The 24,965-nt window shown below is 37.8% G+C and overlaps 1 protein-coding gene across 23 annotated transcripts in view; it reads right to left on the bottom strand.

Annotated features, from left to right (window-relative positions):
* The window catches only part of PTPRD (protein tyrosine phosphatase receptor type D), a 758,123-nt gene that overhangs the window by 334,587 nt on the left and 398,571 nt on the right, over positions 1-24,965 (bottom strand). The window lies entirely within an intron of this gene.

The raw sequence follows: 24,965 nt of genomic DNA on the forward strand, positions 1-24,965 counted from the left end.
AGCAATGGAAAAAATAAAATGCAAAATTGAAAAAAATTGACTGGCCTATACAACAATGTCATTTTACAGTGAAATGATGATTTTAAAAATACATTTGAAAAATGCCCAGCATTATTCACATTTAGACCAATATTTTGCTAGAGATCACAATACTCTAAGTTTCTAAGGCTTATGTCATAGCTTCATTCTGTGCAATACCTAACATATTGTAGGCATTCAAAACCTTTTTTAAAAAGGCACAATTACTTTGGTCATATGGATATTTTATGTATGAGTCTATGTCCTTCCAGATATTTTCGACTAAATTTAGATTTTTTTTAATCCACTTCTCTGCAGACCCAAAGCCAAAAAGGTACTTGGCAGCAATTTGCAAGATTCCAAATATTCTCATTCAATATTAGGTAACTCTTAGAACCAATAACATTTTGTAGGATATTAAAAATACTCATTTTCTGGTATCCTTCCAAATGAACACATGTAGCAAGCAAAAGAACGGCATTCATTTTACATATTAAATCCATCCTTTCTAAAATAAAATCAAATTCTTTTTTAGAGTCAAGAGAAAGAATCTGCATTCATTCAACACAAATTGGGGAGAGTGTTACACTGAATTTAATCTTGCTAACAATGATTGATCTCTGAATTCCCAAAGAGCAGCCCGTTACCCACCCATTCTCAAATTCTACTCAGTGAGCTATTTGGGGGTACAAAAGATGGAAAGCATGACAACTGGTTTATGCTAAGGCTGTGAAGTCATGTACAAGCAAGCTATGATAATAATAGATGATCACCCAGGGCCATGGATTGGCCCTGTCTACAAAGAAAACTCAAGTTGACATTAACTGGATCCTGGCACAGAGAGAATGGGGTACAATTTCTTGGTTTGTAGATGAAAATAAACCTTTAAAGAACTTTAATAAAATGAGCCCTAGATGGAGCAAAGTATAATGCTATAATCTAATTCTTGCTCTTTTTTTTTTAAGCTATGTCTCCGTAAAATAACCCTATCAGCATTTCCATGACAGCGTGTTAAATCTGAGGAGGAAATGGCTCATTCTTGCTGCCTGTGAATTGAAACACATACAGACTTAGAAAGCCAACGAGAGGAGGGGGAAGGGGCTTTGGGGTTTTTTGGGGTTCTTTTTTTTCTTTCTCTTTTCCTGTCCTCATTGAAATCTGTTACGCTCTGGCCAGTCCTTTGTTCCCAATTTTCTCTAACACCATCCGATTTATCTACACAAATACCCATCTCACCTCTCTTGGTAAGAGAATTTCGGTAACACTTGAACCTAGAGACATGAGGTAACACTAAAACTTTTCAGTCAGATTAGTTTTCAAATATCAAGTCCCTAATTTGTATCCCTGGGCAGTGCAGACCCTGGTACCAGCTCATTTCGGTGCAGATTATGCATGCTTTTCTAGAGAAACACATTATCTGAGCCCCAGGAATATGGGAGGCATTCCAAAACAGCACAGACAGTAAGGACCTTTATTTGCCAACTAACTTTTCCCCCCCATTCTCTAATTTACAGCTCAGGGTATTAAGTAAGAAAACAAAGGGTTTTCCCACACAAAAATAACCTTTTTGAAAAACCTGCAAACGAGGTTTTAATTACACTATTTACCAATATAGACTGCGTGCAGAAATAAACTAAAGCATTATTGCTATGGCTTGCTTTTTTTTTCCCCCTAATTTAACTGTTGCAAGTAACATCACAGCAATTTAAGTTAGTTTTGTGACAAATTATTAAGACACTTATTTTAGAAGGAAAATCAGCCAATAATTACTGCCCTGGCAACATGGCTATTGTTCAGAGCAAAACAGAAGCTGTGGCTGACAGCTGATGGGGCCCAGCCCCCTGCTATCCTCAGAACACATTTGCAAATAGGCAAAGCCTCTTGCCAGACCTAAGCATGCGGTAGCCACCCTTTCATCCAGCAGGGCTACACTGATCATCTTATGCTGACTACAATAAAATGACACCATTTTAAGACCTCCTGCAAGGTTGGACCTAGCTTTAGATGCAAAAAAAATTGTATTATTAATGATTCCAATTATGCAATAATACTGGCCTTTTTGCACCATTCTAAAATATCAATGTATAACCCAAGCATTTTTTTAGATACGTGCCCCAAAGAGTTTTTGTTAATGATCCCAAATCGTTATTGAAAGGAAGAAAATGCTTCCCTTGTATTTGTGTAATAGGAGCACTTGTGAATATATGCCAGGAACATATATGTGAGAATTTCGATGAACTTAATCTTCCAGAATTAGAAAAACAGCCTCTAGATTATCCTGGGATAAAACTTGATTCAGTACCAAATGAAAAGATAAAGCCTCTGGGATACTAAAAGTTGAGCGATCCATGCTACTTCTTTCTCTGAATCATTATATAATCTAATCATTCACTAATTTAATCAAAGGGAATGGCGTTTTAAAGTTCTTTGCAACACCTTTGTCAAATTTTACTACCTGAAGTCTTTGGAAACCTAGTGAGAGTCAAAGCTGCTTTTTGAGGTAGATCTAAAAACGCCATGAAATAGATCTTTTTTCAGGCCTGGTGTTTCAAAGGGAAAAAGACAAAAGAGGATGCTAAAGGGATGGGCTTCAATTAATATTTAAATATGCATCAGTTACTCCAATTCACTAAATAAATGTCCTTTGGGGTTATCAGTGTTTTTCTGAGGCAAAATAAACAGAGGAAAATAAAACCAGTGTTCAGAATATGCAAAGCAAAGCAGTCACAACATGTATACTTAAGAGACTGAACTAAATGAAAAGCATTTGGGAAAATGGTCATTATTTTACAAAGGGTCATTATGGTGGCTCTGCTGTCTTCTACCATCCAGCTGAGGGTTCTAACAGTCAAATTGCTCCCATCAGTTCCCTGAAGTCTCTCCCACGCTATACCTTTGCTTTAAGGTCCCCAATCAGTTCTAGAATACAGCTTTCTCCCTTCCCATGCTGAAGGGTTGAGCCTTGCCTGAGAAAATCGCAGCACTGCATGGGCTCATGCCATTGCAAATTCATGCTCTAAGGCTCACCAGGACCCTGTATCATCTATCAATCATCTGCCCGCCCTGCACCACTCTCCAGCAGTCTGTCCTGCACAGACCTCTCACCTCCAAGAGATTGATGCTCTTGCTCCCATGTCAATGGGGAAAATAATGCCATCCAGCATGAACTTGATGGCAGCCACATCCTATCCGCTGTTTTTAAAAACTTCCCTTCAACTCTAGAAAGAGAAATTAGAGAAACGATTCCATTTACAATAGCACCAAAAACCATAAGATTCCTTGGAATTAACCTAACCAAAGAGGTAAAGGATCTATACTCTAGGAACGACAGAACACTCATGAAAGAAATTGAAGAAGACACAAAAAGATGGAAAAAACATTCCATGCTCATGGATTGGAAGAATAAACATTGTTAAAATGTCTATGCTACCCAGAGCAATCTATACCTTCAAAGCCATCCCCATCAAAATCCAATGGTATTTTTAAAAGTGCTGGAACAAACAGTCCTAAAATTTGTATGGAATCAGAAAAGACCCCGAATCACCAAGGAAATGTTGAAAAAGAAAAACAAAGCTTAGGGCATCACGTTGCCCAATTTCAAGCTATATTACAAAGCAGTGATCACCAAGACAGCATGGTACTGGCACAAAAACAGACATACAGACCAATGGAACAGAACAGAGAGCCCAGATATGGACTCTCAACTTCATGGTCAAATAATCTTCGACAAAGCAGGAAAAAATATGCAATGGGCAAAAGACAGTCTCCTCAATAAATGGTGCTCGGAAAATTGGACAGCCACATGCAGAAGAATGAAACTCGAACATTCTCTAACACCATACACAAAGATAAACTCAAAAGGGATGAAAGACCTCAATGTGAGACAGGAATCCATCAAAATCCTAGAGGAGAACATAGGCAATAACCTCTTTGACATTGGCCACAGCAACTTCTTTCAAGATACATCTCCAAAAGCTAGTGAAACAAAAGCAAAAATGAACTTTTGGGACTTCATCAAGATAAAAAATCTTCTGCACAGCAAAGGAAACAGTCAACAAAACAAAGAGGCAACCCATAGAATGGGAGAAGCCTAGATGCCCTCCAACAGATGAATGGATAAAGAAGATGTGGTCCATATATACAACGGAATATTACTCAGCCATCAGAAAGGATGAATACCCAGCTTTTACATCAACATGGATGGGACTGGAGGAGATTATGCTAAGGGAAATAAGTCAAGCAGAGAAAGTCAATTATCATATGGTTTCACTTATTTGTGGAACATAAAGAATAGCATGGAGGACACTAAGAGAAGGAAGGGAAAAATGAGTGGGTGGGAATCGGAGGGAGAGAAGAACCATGAGAGACCATGGACTCTGAGAAGCAAACTGAGGGTTTTAGAGGGGACGTGGTGGGGGATGGGTGAGCCCAGTGATGGGTATTAAGGAGGGCACGTACTGCGTGGAGCACTTGGTGTTTTACGAAAAAAAATTAATCGTGTATCACCACATGAAAAACTAATGATGTACTGTATGGTGACTAACATAACATAATAAAATAAAGTTAAAAAAAAAAACAAAACAAAATTTCGCTTCAGTTTATCCTGTTCCACACCAATTGCTTTTTTTTTTTTTTATTCCCTCTCACCATCTTGGGCGTCCATTACCCCCTCTCCAACACAATCAACATCTTTACTCTCTCTCTCTCTCTCTCTCTAATAGCTCCTTCCCTTTTGACAAGGGTCTCTCACAACTGATAATCTGAGTCAGATTCTTTTTTTGTGGAAATGGCCTGTGCATTATAGAAGGTTTAGCAGGGTCTCTGGTCTCTTTCATTAGATGCCAGGAACACCCCTTGCCCCAGTTGTGAAAAGGACACAAGGTGGGAGGACATTCTAAGGTTTAGCGCCAGAAAAGTATATCATGTCCCAGTTACCCCCACGGTCCCTGGCAAAACAGAATGGTTGGTCATCCTACCTTACGCCTTGCCGATTACTTGCTCAGTTACTCCCTATTCTGTATTTCTCAGTTCCTTTTAAGTATTTCCATTTCACATCTCACATTGCTTATAAATGCTTCTTCATCTTCTCTCTCCCCTGCAAGACTGTGAGACAACAAGAGGAATGACCTGTAGCAGGCACTCCTCTAATATTAAAACTCGAACCAAGAATTATGCCTCCACTGAAGTTTATTGAATTATCAGTGATTGCATGAGATTCAAGTCTATAACCTTTGTATTTGGACATATTTTGGTTAAGGCCACGATGTAGGAATAAAGAAATAAATATGAACTATGCACTAATTTATAATTTTACTGAGGAATTATTTATTATAATCTATGAATGTAAGCCACTGGAAGAAATATATATACAAAGACTTTATTCCTTCGATCAAACACCGCTGGTAAAAATAAATTTAATACATGAACATGGTAATTGGTCTATGTATATAAAACATCTCCTTGGATTTTAGCTGTGATGAAGGGAATGTTATTCAAGATCATTAACCTGCCTGGTCTGCACTGGCTTCTCAAGTTGATCCTAATATGTGGTATTATTAGCTCTTTCTCTCCCTCTCTTGCTTTTTTTTTTTTTTTTTTTGGTTCCCTGTTAGATTTTCTTACCCTAGTATCTTAGTCTTTCTGGCCAATTTGTGTGGTTTTTCTGTTTTATTTGTTTGTTTTTAAGCAAAACAACTTCATATATTAACACATAGACAATCTGAATTTATGTAAGATTGCTAACCATAACTAAGATATATAACTGGAATTAGATTAACAGCAAACAATGCAGATAAAAATAAATGATTAATAGTAAAAAAAAAGGAAAGATGAGAACACATATTCATCACTATGTGATAAATCCAAACTAGTTTAGAAAGTGCTCAACTCTGTTTGTCCAAAAATACATGGAGTAGGAGCAAGATGGCTGAGGAGTAGGAGACCTAAATTTCATCTGGTTCCAGGAACTCATCTAGATACGTACAGATCAAGCCATTCTGAACACCTACGAACTCAACAGGAGATAAAGAAAAGAATAGCAGCAACTCTCTGAACAGAAAAGCGACCACTTTCTGGAAGGTAGGACATGAGGAGAAGTGAATCCGAGGCGATATTGGGGAGGAGGGACGGCAGGGGAGGGGGCCTCCGTCAGCCGCTTCTGGCAAGAGATCGAGCAGCGGAGCACAAAATCGGAACTTTTAGAATTCTGCTCCGCTGAGGGAAGTCGCTCCAGTGGCTAAGCAGGGGGGCGAAACCCTCGCTGGGACAGCGTGCAATCAGGACCCTCGGGGTCACAGAAAGACCAGGGGGTGCATGAGTGTGGCAGAGCTCCCAGGTATCGGAGCAGGGAAGCCGGCTGCAGAGATGGAGCCGAAGAGTGGGCTCTCAGCTCGGGGTGGCCATAAACTGTGATCCGCAGCACAGTTGGGCCACTGCTCTTCCAGCAGGGACCCAACAAGTGGCAGATCTCGGAGACTCCCCTTCCTCCCCCAGGAGGAGCAGTGCGGGAGCGCAACGCAGGAATCTGCTGGGTTTGGAGACTCCACACAGGGTCCTGTGCCAGAGATAGAAACACTCAGTCACGGGCCAGATGAGCACGGAGTGCAGCCAGAGACCGGGGAGATGGGAGTGACCGATTGCTTTTCTCTGGGGGCTCACTGAGGAGCAGCACCCCAAGTTCTCGGCTCCTTCGGGGTGGAGATTGGGAGGCTGCCATTTTCACTCTCGTCCTCCAAAGCTGTACGGAAAGCTTGCAGGAAACAAAAGCTCCCGAGAGCAAACCCGAGCAGATTACTTAGCCCAGACCCGGCAAGAGTGGGGCAATTCCGCCTCTGGCAAAGACCTTTGGGAACCAAGGTAACAGGCCCCTCCCCCAGAAGATCAGCAAGAACAGCCAGCCAAGACCAAGTTTACCAATCAATTAGAACGGCAAAACTCCAGCACTAGGGGAATACTGCACATAGAATTCATGGCTTTTTTCCCCAGGAATCTTTAGTTTTTCAAAGTTAATTTTTTTAATTTTCTTTTTTTTTTTAATTTTTTTCATTCCCTTTTTCAACCAACATCTTATCAATCCCTTTTTTAAAATCTTTTATAATTTTCACCATTATAGTCATAGTCCATCCCTTGATTGTATTTACCCTTATTTTTGTAAATATATATGTTTTCTTTCCTTAAAATTATGGGAGGCAGTCTCTTCTAACAGACCAAAATACACCCAAAATCTAGTGTGTGGCACTGATCTATGCACCAGCCTGATCATATTTGATCATATATTTTTTTATCTTTTTCCTTTTTTTTTCTTTCTTTCCCTTTCTTTTCCCCTGGTTTCAGGTCTCTTCTGATTTGTTTAGTGTAGATTTATCAGGGATCGTTGTTACCCTATTAGCATTTTGTTCTCTCATTCATCTATTCTCCTCTGGACAAAATGACAAGATGGAAAAAATCACCTCAGAAAAAAGAACAAGAGGCAGCACCGACTGCCAGTGACCTAATCAATACGGACATTAGTAAGATGTCGGAACTAGAGTTCAGAATGATGATTTTAAAGATACTAGCTGGGCTTGAAAAAAGCATGGAAGATATTAGAGAAACCCTTTCTGAAGAAATAAAAGAACTAAAATCTAACCAAGTTGAAATCAAAAAGGCTATTAATGAGGTGCAATCAAAAATGGAGGCCCTGTTATATAAATGAGGAAGAAAAGAGAATTAGTGATATATAAGACAATATGGTGGATAAAAAAGAAGCAGAGAAAAAGAGAGATAAAAAACTACTGGATCACGAGGGCAGATTCGAGAGAGAAGTGATACCATAAAATGTAACAATATTAGAATAATTGGGATCACAGAAGAAGAAGAAAGAGAGGGGCAGAAGGTATACTGGAGCAAATTACAGCAGAGAACTTCCCTAATTTGGGGAAGGAAACAGGCATCAAAATCCAGGGGGCACAGAGAACCCCCCTCAAAATCAATAAAAATAGGTCAACATCCTGACATCTAATAGTAAAACGTACGAGTATCAGAGACAAAGAGAAAATCCTGAAAGCAGTTTGGGACAAGAGATCTGTAACCTACAATGGTAGAAACATTAGATTGGCAACGGACCTATCCACAGAAACCGGGCAGGACAGAAAGGACTGACATGATACATTCAGAGTACTAAATGAGAAAAATATGCAGCCAAGAATACTATATCCAGGTAGGCTGTCATTGAAAATAGAAGGAGAGATAAAAAGCTTCCAGGACAAACAAAAACTAAAGGAATTTGCAAACAGAAAACCAGCCCTACAGGAAATCTTGAAAGGGGTCCTCTAAGCAAAGAGAGAGCCTAAAAGTAACATAAACCAGAAAGGAACACAGACAATATACAGTAACAGTCATCTTACAGGCAATACAATGGCACTAAATTCATATCTTTCAATAGTTACCCTGAATGTAAATGGGCTAAAGGCCCCAATAAAAAGACACAGCCTATCAGATTGGATAAAAAAGCAAGACCCATTGGTATGCTGTCTGCAAGAAACTCATTTTAGACCCAAGGACAGCCCCAGATTGAAACTGAGGGGGTGGAAGACGATTTACCAAGCTACTGGACACCACAAGAAAGCTGGGGTGGCAATCCTTATATCAGACAAATTAGATTTTAAACCAAAGACTGTAATAAGAGATGAGGAAGGACACTATATTCTACTAAAAGGGTCTATCCAACAAGAAGATCTAACAATTGTAAATATCTATGCCCCCAACAAGGGAGCAGCCAATTATATAAGGCAATTAATAACAAAAGCAAAGAAACACATCGACAACAATACAATAATAGTGGGGGACTTTAACACCCCCCTGTCTGAAATGGACAGATCATCTAAGCAAAAGATCAACAAGGAAATAAAGACTTTAAATGACATACTGGACCAAATGGACTTCACAGATATATTCAGAACATTCCATCCCAATGCACCAGAAAACACAGTCCTCTCTAGTGTTCACGGAACATTCTCCAGAATAGATCACATCCTGGGTCACAAATCAGGTCTCAACCAGTACCAAAAGATTGGTATCATTCCCTGCATATTTTCAGACCACAATGCTTTGAAACTGGAAATCAATCACAAGATGAAAGTCGGAAAGAACTCAAATATATGGAGGCTAAAGAGCATCCTACTAAAGAATGAATGGGGCAACCAGGAAATTAAAGAAGAATTAAAAAAAGTCATGAAAACAAATGAAAATGAAAACACAACTGTTCAAGATCTTTGGGAGGCAGGAAAGGCAATCCTAAGAGGAAAGTATATAGCAATACAAGCCTTTCTCAAGAAACAAGAAAGGTCTCAAATACACAACCTAACCTAACACCTAAAGGAGCTGGAGAAAGTACAGCAAATAAAGCCTAAACCCAGCAGGAGAAGAGAAATAATAAAGATCAGAGCAGAAATCAATGAAATAGAAACCAAAAGAACAGTAGAAGAGATCAACGAAACTAGGAGCTTGTTCTTTGAAAGAATAAGATTGATAAACCACTGGCCAGACTTATGAAAAAGAAAAGGGAAATGACCCAAATAAATAAAATCATGAATGAAAGAGGAGAAATCACAACCAACACCAAAGAAATACAAACAATTATAAGAACATATTATAAGCAACTATATGCCAGCAAATTAGATAACCTGGAAGAAATGGATGCATTCCTAGAGATGTATCATCTACCAAAACTGAACCAGGAAGTAATAGAAAACCTGAATAGACATATAACCACTAACAAAATTGAAGCAGTCATCAAAAATCTCCAAAAAACAAAAGCCCAGGGCCAGATGGCTTCCCAGAGGAATTCTACCAAACATTTAAAGAATGAATACCTACTCTTCTGAAAATGTTCCAAAAAAGAGAAATGGAAGGAAAACTTCCAAATTTGTTTTATGAGGCCACCATTACCTTGATCCCAAAACCATACAAAGACCCATCAAAAAGGAGAAATATAGACCAATATCCTTAAAGAACATGGATGCAAAAAATCTCACCAAAATACTAGCCAATAGGACCCAACAGTACATTAAAAGGATTATTCTCCACAACCAAGTGGAATTTATCCCTGGGCTGCAAGGTTGGTTCAACATCCACAAATCAATCAACGTGATACAATACCTTAATAAAAGAAAGAACAAGAACCATATGATCCTCTCAATAGTTCCAGAAAAAGCATTTGACAAAGTACAGCATCCTTTCTTGATCAAAACTCTTTAGAGTATAGGGATAGACGGTAAATACCTCAATATCATAAAAGCCATCTATTAAAACCCACAGCAAATATCATTCTCAATGGGGAAGAACTGGGAGGTTTCCCCTTAAGGTCAGGAACACGGCAGGGATATCCATTATCCCCACTGCTATTCAACATAGTATTAGGAGTCCTAGCCACAGCAATCAGACAACAAAAAGAAATCAAAGGCATCTAAATCAGCAAAGAAGAAGTCAAACTCTCACTCTTTGCAGATGATCTGATACTTTATGTGGAAAACCCAAAAGACTCCACCCCAAAACTATTAGAACTCATACAGGAATTCAGTAAAGTGGCAGGATATAAAATCAATGCACAGAAATCAGTGGCATTCCTATACACCAACAAGACAGAAGAAAGATCAATTAAGGAGTCGATCTCAATTACAGTTGCATCCAAAAGCATAAGATATCTAGGAATAAATCTATCCAAAGAGGCAAAGAATCTGTACTCAGAAAACTATAAAATAGTCATGAAAGTAATTGAGGAAGACACAAAGAAATGGAAAAATGTTCCATGCTCATGGATTGGAAGAACAAATATTGTGAAGATGTCAATTCTACCTAGAGCAATCTACACATCTAATGCAATCCCCATCAAAATACCATCCACTTTTTTCAAAGAAATGGAACAAATAATCCTAAAATTTGTATGGAACCAGAAGAGACCGCGAATAGCCAGAGGATGTTGAAAAATAAAAGCAAATCTGGCGGCATCACAATTCCGGACTTCCAGCTCTATTGCAAAACTGTCATCATCAAGACAGTATGGTACTGGCACAGAAACAGACACACAGATCAACAGAACAGAATAGAGAACCCTGAAATGGACCCTCAACTCTATGGTCAACTAGTCTACAACAAAGCAGGAAAGACTGTCCAATGGAAAAAAGACAGTCTCTTCAACAAATGATGTTGGGAAAATTGGACAGCCACATGCAGAAGAATGAAACTGGACCATTTCCTTACACCACACAGAAAAATAGACTCAAAATGGTTGAAAGATCTAAATGTGAGACAGAGTCCATCAACATCCTAAAGGAGAACACAGGCAGCAACCTCTTCGACCTCTGCCGCAGCAACTTCTTCCTAGAAACATTGCCAAAGGCAAGGGAAGCAAGGGCAAAAATGAACTATTGGGACTTCATCAAGATAAGAAGCTTTTGCACAGCAAAAGAAACAGTCCACAAAACCAAAAGACAACTGACAGAATGGGAGAAGGTATTTTCTAATGACACATCAGATAAAAGGCTAGTATCTAAAATCTATAAAGAACTTCTTAAACTCAACACCCAAAGAACAAATGATCCAATCAAGGAATAGGCAGAAGAAATGAGCTGACATTTTTCCAAAGAAGACATCCGAATGGCCAACAGACACATGAAAAAGTGCTCTACATCGCTTGGCATCATGGAAATCCAAATCAAAACCTCAATGAGATACTACCTCACACCAGTCAGAATGGCTAAAATTAACAAGTCAGGAAATGACAAATGTTGGTGGGGATGCGGAGAAAGGGAAACCCTCTCACACTGTTGGTGGGAATGCAAGCTGGTGCAGCCACTCTGGAAAATAGTAGGGAGGTTCCTCAAAAAGTTGAATATAGAGCTGCCCTACGACCCAGCAATTGCACTACTGGGTATTTACCTCAAAGATACAAATGTAGGGATCCGAAGGGGTACGTGCACCCTGAAGTTCATAGCAGCAATATCCACAATAGCCAAACTATGGAAAGAGCCAAGATGTCCATCGACAGACGAATGGATAAGGAAGATGTGGTATATATATATATATACAATGTAATATTATGCAGCCATCAAAAGGTATGAAATCTTGCCTTTGCAACAGCATGGATGGAACTGGAGGGTATTATGGTGAGCAAAATAAATTAATCAGAGAAAGACATGTATCATATGATCTCACTGATATGAAGAATTCTTAATCTCAGGAAACAAACTGAGGGTTGCTGGAATGGTGGGGGGTGGGAGGGATGGGGTGGCTGGGTGATAGACATTGGGGAGGGTATGTGCTATGGTGAGTGCTGTGAATTGTGTAAGATTGTTGAATCACAGACCTGTATCTCTGAAACTAATAATACATTATATGTTAAAAAAAAAAAAAAGAAGATAGCAGGAAGTGGAAAATGAAGGGGGGTTGCAATCGGAGGGGTAGACAAACCATGAGAGACTATGGACCCTGAGAAACAAACTGAGGTTCTAGAGGGGAGGGAGTTGGGGAGATGGGTTAGTCTTGTGATGGTTATTAAAGAGGGCACGTACTGAATGGAGCAAACAATGAATCATGGAACACTTCATCAAAAACTAATGATGTAATGTATGGTGATTAACTTAACATAAAAAAATACATGGAACATTTTATATATAAGGTAATTTCACACATCCTATTTTTCCTAAAGGACCAAAATAATCCACAAAAGCAATCTCTGTTTTCCCACTCTGCCTCTATGGGAAAATGTATTTTATATTTGTGAATAGAATATATATTTTAATGGCCAAAAGGCTAATGTGCCTCATTTAGCCAGAATTTAGGGTTGAAATCACAAAGCACTTAATAACATAATTTGCTTCTTTGTATACAGTGATCATTCACACCCCTCAAATTATATAATTTGAAAATTATATTTTCCAGAAATAGTGTCCTTTATTTTATCTACTTTAGATACTGAACTTCTAAAGTTAAAATTTTAAGCAACAATAATATAAATATGAAAGTTCACACATTAAAACAGAAAGGGGATCAAAAAGCTTTGAATAAGTCATTTATGAATGAGCAAATTTGTTTCAGCCACTACCAAATGACCCTAGAAATGCCATATACATGAACTTTTTCACAATTTTCACATTTCTTTTGTTCCCAGAGCATGGCACTCTTACATTGCATGATACACTCACAATTCTTTTTTCTTTTTTTTCTTTTTGTAATATCTCTTTCACCCATTGCTTTTATATTACCACATCTTTGACAGGACTCGTTCATCTCTTGACTAGCTTATTCAAATAGACTCCTTACTTCTGATCTTCCCAAACTCACCAGATCCATTTAAATGAAAGTGCTGTTCAACGAAAAGGCAGTTGCAATCAGGCTACAATCCTGCTCAAGAATCTTCAGTGGTTCACTACGACTGCCTACTTAATACAGGGCAGGAAGCTCTGCTGAGAGAATTAATTAAATGTAGCAGGTAAGACCCTGGAGGTTAGGTCTCTGATTTATCTAATAGGACCTTAACTTTCACTACTTACAAATATGTCAGACTCATAGACTTTTCTGAAAACATAATTTCATCACATTTTACTTGAAAATACCATGCAGAGCCACCTACAACAGCATCACCTTTTGTTGCTTGTTAAAAATCCATATTCCGTGTCCCAGTCCAGATCTGAATCAGAATGTCAAAGTAAGGGCTGGTAATCTGTGTCGCTATTATATCCAACAGATATCTTTAAGCATACTAAGATTTTAGAACTTTATGTGGATTTGTTAAGACTATTCCATTCCTCTTGGGGCGCTGGGTGGCTTAGTCAGTTAAGCGTCTACCTTCAGCTCAGGTCATGATCCTGGGGTTCTGGGATCGAGCCCCACATATGGCTCCCTACTCTGCGGGGAGCCAGCTTCTTCCTCTTCCTCTCTTCTGCCTGCCATTCCCCCTGCTTGTGCTAGCTCTCTCTGTGTCAAATAAATAAAATCTTAAAAAAAAAAAAAGACTTCCATTCCTCTGAAATGATTTCACCAAATACCTGTGTCTTGAAAGGTATTCCTCTTCAAGACCATCCCAAATGCCCTCTCCTGGGTGAGGTCTTTTCTAATGCCTATGAAGTATGGTGTCTAAGGACTTTGCACACCTCCTTTGAGGGCTAAAAGCAGAATTGCCTTGACCTTAAGGAAGCTTTAGCTTCAGGGCCTTTCAAATGCATAGGCCCCATGTGTCACCACCTCATACTGGCATGGTCAAATGCTTTGTAAAATCTGCAATGGTAAGAGATTTCACTCCAAGTCACTTAACATTATTCATATTTTCCTTCCTGCAGAGTGTGTTTAAGGGTTACAGGCAGTTTTGGGAAGCCAGTTAGGGAAGTTAAATCAAGATATATTTAGTCTGGATTTAGTAGAATACATTAATGTGGTTTGTAGTTCAATTACTACTGTTGATCTGCTTTAGGAATGATTTCTAGCTCTACTTCTATTGCTCACTTTACCAACTCATCCAGCCTCTTCTATGAGGACACCAGTGACAAACTGGTTGGTGCTTGCCATAAATTCAAGGAATATTATGACCTGTGCAAGAAAACTGGGATGCCCATCTTCTTATAGCTAGATGTCACAGAATTATCACATTACCAGTAAAAAGTCATAAAGCTGATGAGTAGTTTCTGAATTGTCAATAGGAAAATAAACGTCCATCAACATGGCTATAAGGAAGAAATTTTTCTATTTTTGAACTATTTTTCTATTTTTCATATGGAAAATATTATAAAATTGCCATATGAAAAATTACAACGGAAAAAAAATTAAGGGTTGGCAGGGAGCTAATAAATATATTGTATATATTTCTAGAGTTTTGTGGTGTTTCAATTTTCCACAAAAATTACAAATTATAAAAAATAAAAATATAAAAAAAGAATTACAAATTATGATTTTTTTATTCTAAATAACTACTAACTGTTGACTCTAATAGTGTATTTATAATTTTAAATTCTTTTTCTGCAAAAGAGTCCACCAACTTATATAATTTTAGGGCATCCAGACTCCAGATCACCCTTGATCTTGTTCTTGAAAATGACTTACATAATATCAAATTCTGTGCTCTTATATCCTCTCTCCTCCAAAACTATATACTACAGAAGCAAGGGCACACTTATTACTAAGCTTTACATATGCTGTAGAAATTAGCACATGGAATTAAAAAAAAAAAAGCACAGAGTAGTTTCTCATTCATGGTCTATTACAGTGAAGTGATTTATTTCCACGATCATATCAATTTACAGATTCTACTTCAAATTATTTCTTATAATAGTGTTTGACACTCTCTCATAACACTTTATAATAAATTGTCAGAGTCTTTCTAAATTTAACAGATTCATTTCCCCTTGGCCAAATTCTTAGCTGCAAACTATTATTTGTCTTTTTAATTAATTATGTATAGAGAACATATTTTGTTCTTTTATCTCTCCCCTAAATATCTAAATCAAGAGAATAATGCATAAAATATAAATATTGAGCTGATTCTTTTTTCAACTTATTTTGGACCCTGGTATGTTGCCTAATTACCACATAAGTGAACACCTATAAATAATATGTGTAGTAGTAGAGGTTATAGAAATTAAATCTCTGTAAGGACTGATGTTTTTCTTATGCCTACTATTAGGGCAATTTATATACATAAGGGAATCTAATTTAGGTGTTTTTTTTTTTAATCCTTGTTATTAGTTGCAATAAATGTCCGATATTTGGTGGTAAATCCTCTGGTGCTCTGTGAGAACTATATGGGTCTTCTCAATAGCACTCATATTGTGTCTTATTAAATTGCTCTGACTTTTCCCATTAAGATGATTTTTCCCAGCAACAATGTACCAAAAGCCTCCATGAGTAATTCTTAATAAGTTCACTATCATGAAAGACATTTTTCTATTAGTATCAGTAGCCAATACAGGTCTATTTTAAAAAAATGATTTCAACATTTTCTGTGTGGTCTAGATTCTCTCATATATATCTTCCAAGTTCCATAAAATGATGTGAATTTGGCCCTGCAATTACTTTTGCAATTTTCTTTAGAATCAGGATAAAAGCACATGTGAAGAAGAGAAGGGATGACCAGTCAGAAATTCACCTTTCTTTTATCTGGATGGAAACACAGCCCTGGTAACAAAAGATGAGGTGGTCTCGATTGCTACCACTGGAGAATATACCCTTCAAGGAGCTTTGAATGTCCAAGCCCTCCTTGCTACTGTATAACTGACACCAAAATGGCCAAAAGAAATAAATAAAATTGCAGTGGATCCAGACAATTAACTAAAATGCTAAATATGCTCCAAAATCCAGTTTTATTGCCAATTTTTACATAGTGTCAGCTCTAATCATTCATGAACTGATTATTTTCTCAGCAGGCCTTTTGCTTCCTTCATCCTTAAGAAGCCTTGTATTTATTCTCATCCTTTAGCAATTTCAAGAGGCAACTGAAATAAGGGAGAAAAGACAAAAACTAAGATGAGGTGATTCTGTATTGTATTAGCTACATTTTACAAAAGATTAATTAAAGAAGATGGTCAACCAAAAAGCTGGTGTGATTTTCAGGGAATATCTGGGGATTTTATTATGGCTGCTGACCAGGACAGGTCTTGGGGCTGAGCTCTACCTGAACCAGGGTTTACCTGCTGCTCAAAGACTCTGGATCCAATGGCCCTGTGCTCAGCTCTCAGTCTACCACCAGGCACCAGGAACTATACTTATTTTGTAAATATGTAGCAAAATGAACCTCAAAGCCAGTGAAATTCATGAGGAGGTACACTGATGTGGCCAGATATTTTTCAGATGCAAATGACGCTGAATCCTTAGAAGATTTCTGTCAAAACTCCAGGTCTTATTTAATCCTGCAAAGATTTTAATTTAGCTTTTTTTTCTTTTTAATTTATAGCCATATAATACTGGTTTTTACCACTGTTCTTATATACTCTTTTTTTTTCTTTAAAGCTGGTTCTAGGGTTTTTATAAAAATGTATTCTCTTTTGCCCTAGGCATACTGCAAATTATGCATATTTTGCTGTCTGATTATTTCTAAATCTCAAGTTTCATTGTTTTGGTGATTTAAAATCATTTGAGAGTGCTAGAAAAAAATTCTTCCAGATTATTTGCATACTTTTGAATTTCACTATTTTAAACATACTCAGTTCTTGTAATTTGTATTCAGTTCTGGAGATATGTTCAAGATACCATACAAAAAGCCTCCACCTAAGAGTTATCAAAATTACTATACCAACATGTACATTAAACTTTTAATAATGAATCACAAAAAAAGGAAGGAGGGGAAAAAGGAAATATAGATATTACATTTATTAAGCCACTACTATGCCCATGAATAAAACCAGAACTTCATGTACATTTCACATTCACTACAGTCATATGAAATGAGAGAAGATGAAACTATAAATAAAATATCCATCAGATTAAATCCTACTTTATTCTTTGAAACAGCCAGATAGTCGTCATCACAATTAGTTTTCATCCAAAAACTAAAAGTTTACCTTACTATTGTACAAGAGATTTGACCAACTTTATGTAGGAAGACAAATCTCAGGAAGGAGACCTCTGATCCTGCGACTTTACTGACCTAAGGACAAAGTAAATCGAACCTGAAATACTGAGTGATTCTACAAAAGGATTGCATTCTATTAAAATAATATGTTGAGTCTGTTTGTCAGTCTCCTACACCTCCTTTGTTTAATCAATAATGCAAAGGGTACATTTTTTTAATGCATTTAAATCTAATGAAAGCAAGATGGTTCATATAAAAAGAAGAGATCAATGCCCAGGGTTGGAGTCTCTCAATTGCCTGAGAAATAAAGGCTCTTTAATAAATGCCAACAACATGTCTGCCAGTTCAGCTAGGCTAAGTCATGGGAAACCATGTGAAATTCCCAGTGGTACCCACAACCGGGCTTCCCTTGTGCCTTCACAAGTGATTCACACATAGTAGGTTCCAACTTTATATACCTTCATAAGACTGTCCTATCACGACAAATCATCCAAGTATTATATTTACTAATATCCACTCTTCCACAAATTTCCACTTGAGAAATGTTGCCATAATGAGAATAATCAGTGACCTGCTTTTTTGAGGAAATAACTGACGACAACTTAAAAAAAATTAAGATTTTTCTTGAACTAAAATGGTGTCTCTTTAAGCTAGAGCCTCATAAGTAAAAATATACTATAGTGTCTATAGTTTTAAAACTAATTCAGCATGACAAATAATAAATAAATAAATTAGTCTAGAAATGAGTGTTAATACTATCTGATGAATTCCAAAGAAAGAAATATTCAATTTAAACATGCCATGTTTTCACTCCTGCTGCCTCCTATACTTTATATATATTGTCCATCTCTATTTGTTGAGATTTAAATTCTTACATTTGATGTAATTAATAAGTTAAAATAGATTTAAATAGGATAAAATGGGAAGGAAAATGGGAGGGCAATTTCATTCAAAGGAAAGATAATTAAGAGTCGAAGTGCATGATTTTTAAGGAAAATGGCATAGTCTACATAAATCGTTGGAGCATGACAGAAGAAGGGCTAAGAAGGACAATGGAGAGCTGCATTCTCGTGGTTCATCTGCCCACAAAGTTTGCAAGGGATGTAATTAGATATGACATGATCCAGTCATTTCCAAGTAATGGCTTTTTGTCCAGAAAATAGCCACCTTATTCAAAGTAATTGATCAGATATTCTTTCTCAATCCTCTAAATATAAGTTACTAAGAAAGCCAATCACTCTGATTGTGGATGTAGGGTTGTTGCAAACAGTAAAGCTCCTAAGGGAGAATAAGCAGAGGGATGTCAAGAAAGGCAGAGATGAAGGAAACTGTACCATCCTTTGAAGCAGATTACTTTTGAATAAGGAGGGACAGGACAGTCATAATATCTCCCATTTTTGGTATCCATGGCCCTCTGAGGTTCTAGAGAGACTCAAAAAATGAATTTCTTCCAGAGACTGATTGAGACATTTTGCCTGTAAGAATCTTAATTTATTGTGTTGGCCAGATGGTGGATACCATGCCAGAGAACTCATGAAATGTTCTAACTCAAAACTGATTTAAGACAGGAAAACTTCCACATATATTTTATGAGCCAACATATTACAATATCCCATCAAGACTTTCCTAAATTCCATCCTTTTGCTATCACCATGACAATCAGCATTTTAAAATAATAATACTAAACAAAAACCAGTCAAGAGGAAAGGTTTCTAATATTCTCCATCAAAGGATATGTTTCCCAAGATTTCTATCACTTCTAACATATTGTACACCATGTTCTGAAGAAGCAAGTTACTTAAATTTTAAACATCGAAGATTCCTATCCAGGGGATCTTGGACCAAGAAGAATACAGAGAATAATTGGTTGAAGCAGTGAAGGAAGGAACCCATAAAGCAAATATAGGGCGTTCACTATCATTTCATTTTAAGGAGAGTTGACTAAGAGCAAAGAACTTCAAATTTGAAAATTTTCTACCTAAGTTATTATATGACATAATTTATACTGGTCTTTTCAGGGATTATTAAGATTATTTCCCTGCAATTATCACATTTGAGTTTTAGGAAGAATATTTTGGTAGCAGAGCAAAGGAAGCATGCACCCGAGGAGAATGAATATAGAGGGAAACCAGATAGAAGGATAATATAATACACGACCTAGTATAAGAACAAAAATGTTCAAAATAGTAATGCCATACAAATTGCTGAAGACATCCCATGCTCTTCATGTACTCAAATGTGTAACACAGTCATCATTCCCTAATGAATGCAGTATTTGTTTTTCAGAAATGATTTTCTGAAAAAAAGCAAGCACACCCATCTCCATTTCCTCAAATATTAACAATATTTGATTAAAATCTTTGAAAATGCAATCTATAACATGCTCTTCCTTAGACAGGAAATGCCAAGATGAACTGAATGCATCTTCATAGTTTAAGATCATCAGTTTGAACTTTCACTGCAATAATGCAGGTCTATGCCTACTTTTCAGTTTTTTATCACATGTTTAATGACAATTGTTCACTCCTCTGGTGTTTGCCAATCTATGGCTCAGTTCAAAGCAGTGTTCTTGAGGAGAAAGAGCACTGGTAATGAAGGGCTGGGGGTGATACATTAAAAAAGATAACACCCATCTGAGTTAGAGGGACTCCATAAAAAGCTATTTCTCACATTCCTGTCTCCTGTTACAGGTCTGGTTTCTTGGTCCTTGATCCCTGGCCCCCATTTTCAGCAACATCTCTGGCATTCTCTCCCAGCTGGCTTCCAGCCTCTCAGGGAACTTCTGGTTTAACCCTGGCTATCAGCCACGATTCCACCTCTGAGACCACAAACTTAACTGGGCTTGTTCCTTCTTCAGCAATGACCTCACACACACTGTATTTGGTCCTGCTAAGCCCTACACTGTGTCAGGGTCATCAGTTAAAAAAACAAACCCATGAGGGGAAGGATCTTATATGTAAGCACTCTTGGCTTCCAACTTATTCCTCACCTTCTTAAATCTCACTCTTTGCATCATCTTAGAGATCTTCCCCAACTCTCACAGCTGCCCTGACCAGTAGGTGCAGTGAGCAATATGACTTGGAAAATTAAACCTCATGTAGCATCTTTGAGGTCACAGAATCCCACCATATCCATCAATTAACTGATACACACTAACACAAGCACTCACTCTGGCTATGAAGGATGTTACATTATTTCCTTTTTACAGATGATGTTACAGGTTTGTTCTTCAAGTCCCCCACTTTTGTAATTGTAGAGCAGTCTCAAGTTCAGATTCTGTCTATGAATTCCTGCTTTTTATACTAAACCAGGCCCTTACAAGCTGACAAGACAAAAATGCCCTGGATGTAAAGAACTACCTAGCTATTTTGGGTTCCTGGACTTGATTCCAATGTATGTGGAACAGGGCTTCCCCACATACTACCAAGCCATTCTTGGGACATCAGCAAGACGCCAAAGACTTCAACTCAATTCTAACACATCTACCCAGAGACAATGTCAGATTCTACAGGGTAAGGGCTCAGTCTCACAAGACTAATCCCTCACCCCCCAACTCAGATGCCAGTCCTAAGCCCAGCCTGTCACCTGTGTGTCTAATCAATAGGCTATAAACAAGAGGTTCCCAAGACTAACTCCTTGAGTTGGATTAATTTGCAAAAGTGGTTCACAGAACTTAGGAGACCCACTTACTCATTAGATTACAGGGTTTTATTATTATTATTATTATTATTATTATTATTATTATTATTATTAAATGATATGGCTTATGAACAGCCAGATGGAAGAGATAGAGAGTTCAGGGTATGGCAAAAGGGCACAGAATACCCATGTTCTCTCTGAGCCCCCCACCGTCCCAAGACCTCTATGTGTTCACCAACCTGGAAGCTTTCTGAACCCTGTCCTTTTGGGATTCTATGGAGGCTTCATCACAGGAGCATGAGTGATTAAATCACTGGTCACTGTCATTGGCAAATGATTCAACCTCCAGCCCCTCTCTCCTCCAGCAAGTCAAGGAGGTGGGACTGAAAGTTCCAAGCCTCTAATCACATGGTTGGCTCTCCAGGCACCCAGAATCTATCTTTAGGTGGTGTCCAAAAGTTGCCTCGTTAACATAACAAAATAAACCTTTGTTGCTCTCAACTTTTAAGAAATTCCAAGGATTTCAGGTGCTCTGTTCCAGAAAGGGGGACAAAGACCAAATATTTTCTTATTATGAGTCACAATATCACACTAGTTATAAAGCATTTGAGGACACTAAGGAGAATCACACTGCAATACAATCCTTAGAGAAATGTCTAAAGGAAAAATCTTTTCACCATGGTCAGTTCTCGGATCAGTCCAAGAATTTGATTCACTGCTCTAAAGTACATTGAAAGGAACACAGATATTCAAAATCAGTCTTTTATTTCTCATTACCCATTACCACAGGAGATCTTTTTATATTATAGGCATTCCCACATCTAGGATAAAGATTGTATCATTCCTAACCTATTGAATTCCTGGAACATAACTTCGTATATTTAAGGGAAAATTTTAAGTTTAGGAACAATAGAAGTGTTAGGATAGAAAATGTTTACAAACAAAAAAAAAATTCACTTGAAAGTTTAACAAAAGCAAGAGAAAATGTACTATCACATGTTAAATAAAGAAAAAAATAAGAATGGTAGTATTTTTATCCCACTAACTCTTTGCCTTTAACTTTGAAATATTTTGAGTATGATATAAAAAAATAAGACAGAGACAGAGAACAAAAAATGGCAATACCAGTAGTAATTATATCCTATTATTACTCTGCCATATGTTGAGAAAAGCATGATAGAAATGTTGATTCATACTCTCACAGTTATTTCAGTGTTTATGTTTTGCCTCTCCAACCACAAGAACTTAACAAGTACTTATGACCCAGGCGGTTGTAGAAAAGTAACAATGAACAATCTCCCCTAGTTAATTCTAAAATGTCATAGCATTTTGTACGTTAAACTGAATATGTGACAATTAGTTATGAACTCAGTCTAGAATATGGGTCTATTAAAGTAGAACCATAATTTACAAGGATTATATGTATTTTATACAAATAATAGAACCACTCACGATTATGTAAATGTATATCAACTGCACTGATGAAGTTGAAAACTCTCAATCCAAGAGGAAAACCAAAATCAGCTCTGTATTTGTTATTTGGATGTGGGGAGGAGGGGTCTACTACTGTGCTAAAAATAAAATAACAGAGTCAGACTCCAAGATTGAGGAGACTAGAGAAGCCCTGCAGGAGAACATCAGCCTTGTGATCACAAGACCTGGAACTGAGCTGCACAGGAGACCATCTGTAGCCTGAGTCTAGAAGGAAATAGGTAAGAGAAAGTAACAAGTCAGGGGGCCTCAGTGTGGGCTCCAAGTGATTCTATAGCATCCGGAGGCTGGGACATGCCCCAGCTGTATCACAGATAGCATTCCTCTTCCTAAACCCCATCCAGGCGCCAACCTTTCCAGTCCTTCCTGACTCAGCTTTTCCGTAGTTAGTATGTCCATGGCATGGTCTGGCTATGACAAGAAGGAGATAACACAACTCTAGTCTTTCTGTACTCCACAATTGCAATCTACCATTGTAGACAACTCTGACTAGCTTGGGAAAAACAGAAAATTTTCACTTTCTTGCTTCCCTCTGTCCTCTATCCCCAACCCTCATTAGGTTCCCACCTTCTACTCCCTCATCCCCAGCAGCAAGGTTAATTTTGTTGTAAGCTCTGGTTGCCAACAGCTTGTTTGTTTGTTTTAAAGACTCACAGGGCAAAGATTAATATTAACAAAATTCTAAATATATAAATATATATACAAAATTCTAAATTCAGTTATTTTACCCAAACTAGAAAAAATAGTATTATCACTGGGTGTTTTTAACAGAAAATTCTGTTCTACTTGTAATTGTGAAAGTGCAGCTATAATAGAGATTTTATGATGCTAGTATATTTACTTAAATAAAACATATTAACTAAACACATTATGAATATATCCAATTAAATCCTCAAAGTGTAAAAAATAATAATAAATGTTTAGAGTATAAAATTTTAAAATCACTGCATTGCCCTATGATTTTTTCTTTTTTTTTGAGAGATAAAGAGTGCAAGTGGGGAAAGGCAGAGGAAGAAGGAAAGAATCCCAAGCAGGCTCCATACATAGCATGGAGCCCAGTGCAGGGCTCGATCTTAGGACCCTGAGATCATGACCTGAGCTGAAATCAAGACTCAGATGCTTAACTGACTGAGCCACCCCAGTGCCCCTGCATTGCCCGTTGCCCTAAGACTCATATAGCTTCTTCCCATGAGAGTCACTCTGATTTTTTTATGCTGCTTACAACTGTTTCTAGATACCATGGTCAAATGAAATTTTTTTTTAAGATTTTTATTTATTTATTCATGAGAGACAGAGAGAGAGAAAGAGAGGCAGAGGGAGAAGCAGGATCCCCTCTGAGCAGGGAGCCCGATACGGGACCCAATCCCAGGACCCTGGGATCATGACCTGAGCTGAAGGCAGACGCTTAACTATCTGAGCCACCCAGGCGCCCCGGTCAAATGATATTTTCTCCAGTATCTTCATTATCTCTTCTATATGGCAAGAATCTTAATTTTTATTCTATTTGGAGACTAAACATGGAAACATTGCACAAAACCAGTCTGCTTTTTTTTTTTTTAAGATTTTATTTATTTGCTAGGGAGAGAGAGTGAGAGTACAAGCAGGGGGAGTAGCAGACAGAGGGAGAGCAGGCTCCCCACTGAGCAAAGAGCCCAATGTGGGACTCGATCCCAGGACCCTTGGATCATGACCTGAGCTGAAGGCAGACACTTAACCGACTAAGCCACCCAGGCGTCCCACCAGTCTGCTTTTCAACCCATCCCAAACTTTCTCTAGAAATGTGGAGAGATTAAATTATTTTCAACCATTATCAAATAAACCTATTTGAGATTCATATCCACATCTGAAGTTTCTGACTTAATAATCCTAAAAACCAAAATGGCCACATAGTACATGACTTCCTGTTACTAGTTATCATAGTATGTATCTATCAGTTCTTCTGAACCATATTGCCAATTTTCAAATTTCAAGATGTTCTCAATGAAAAGAGTATTTTCTGGTAGAGAATCCAGTTGCATCAATGTTGCCCAACTTTTCTTTATTGAAGGCAAGTAGTATGTTAAGCACTGTGAGTGCAAGTATGAGGCAGGTAGTATCCATGACCTCCAAGAGCTCACCAAGAAGCAGGGGAAAACACATCTCTATACAGTACCTGCCCCTCACATGTACAGGATCAGCCAATCAGCACGAAAGCCATCCCTGCCAGTAAATCTGTGTGTTCCTGGTGGGCAAAAATCACCAGGTCATATACCTCAGGAAAGCTCTGGTGTTAACAGTATAT

This window comes from Callorhinus ursinus, unplaced genomic scaffold, assembly GCF_003265705.2.
Source record: "Callorhinus ursinus isolate GAN/ISIS: 27379988/994484 unplaced genomic scaffold, GSC_fseal_2.0 scaffold39, whole genome shotgun sequence".
In the NCBI taxonomy this organism is placed as follows: Eukaryota; Metazoa; Chordata; class Mammalia; order Carnivora; family Otariidae; genus Callorhinus; species Callorhinus ursinus.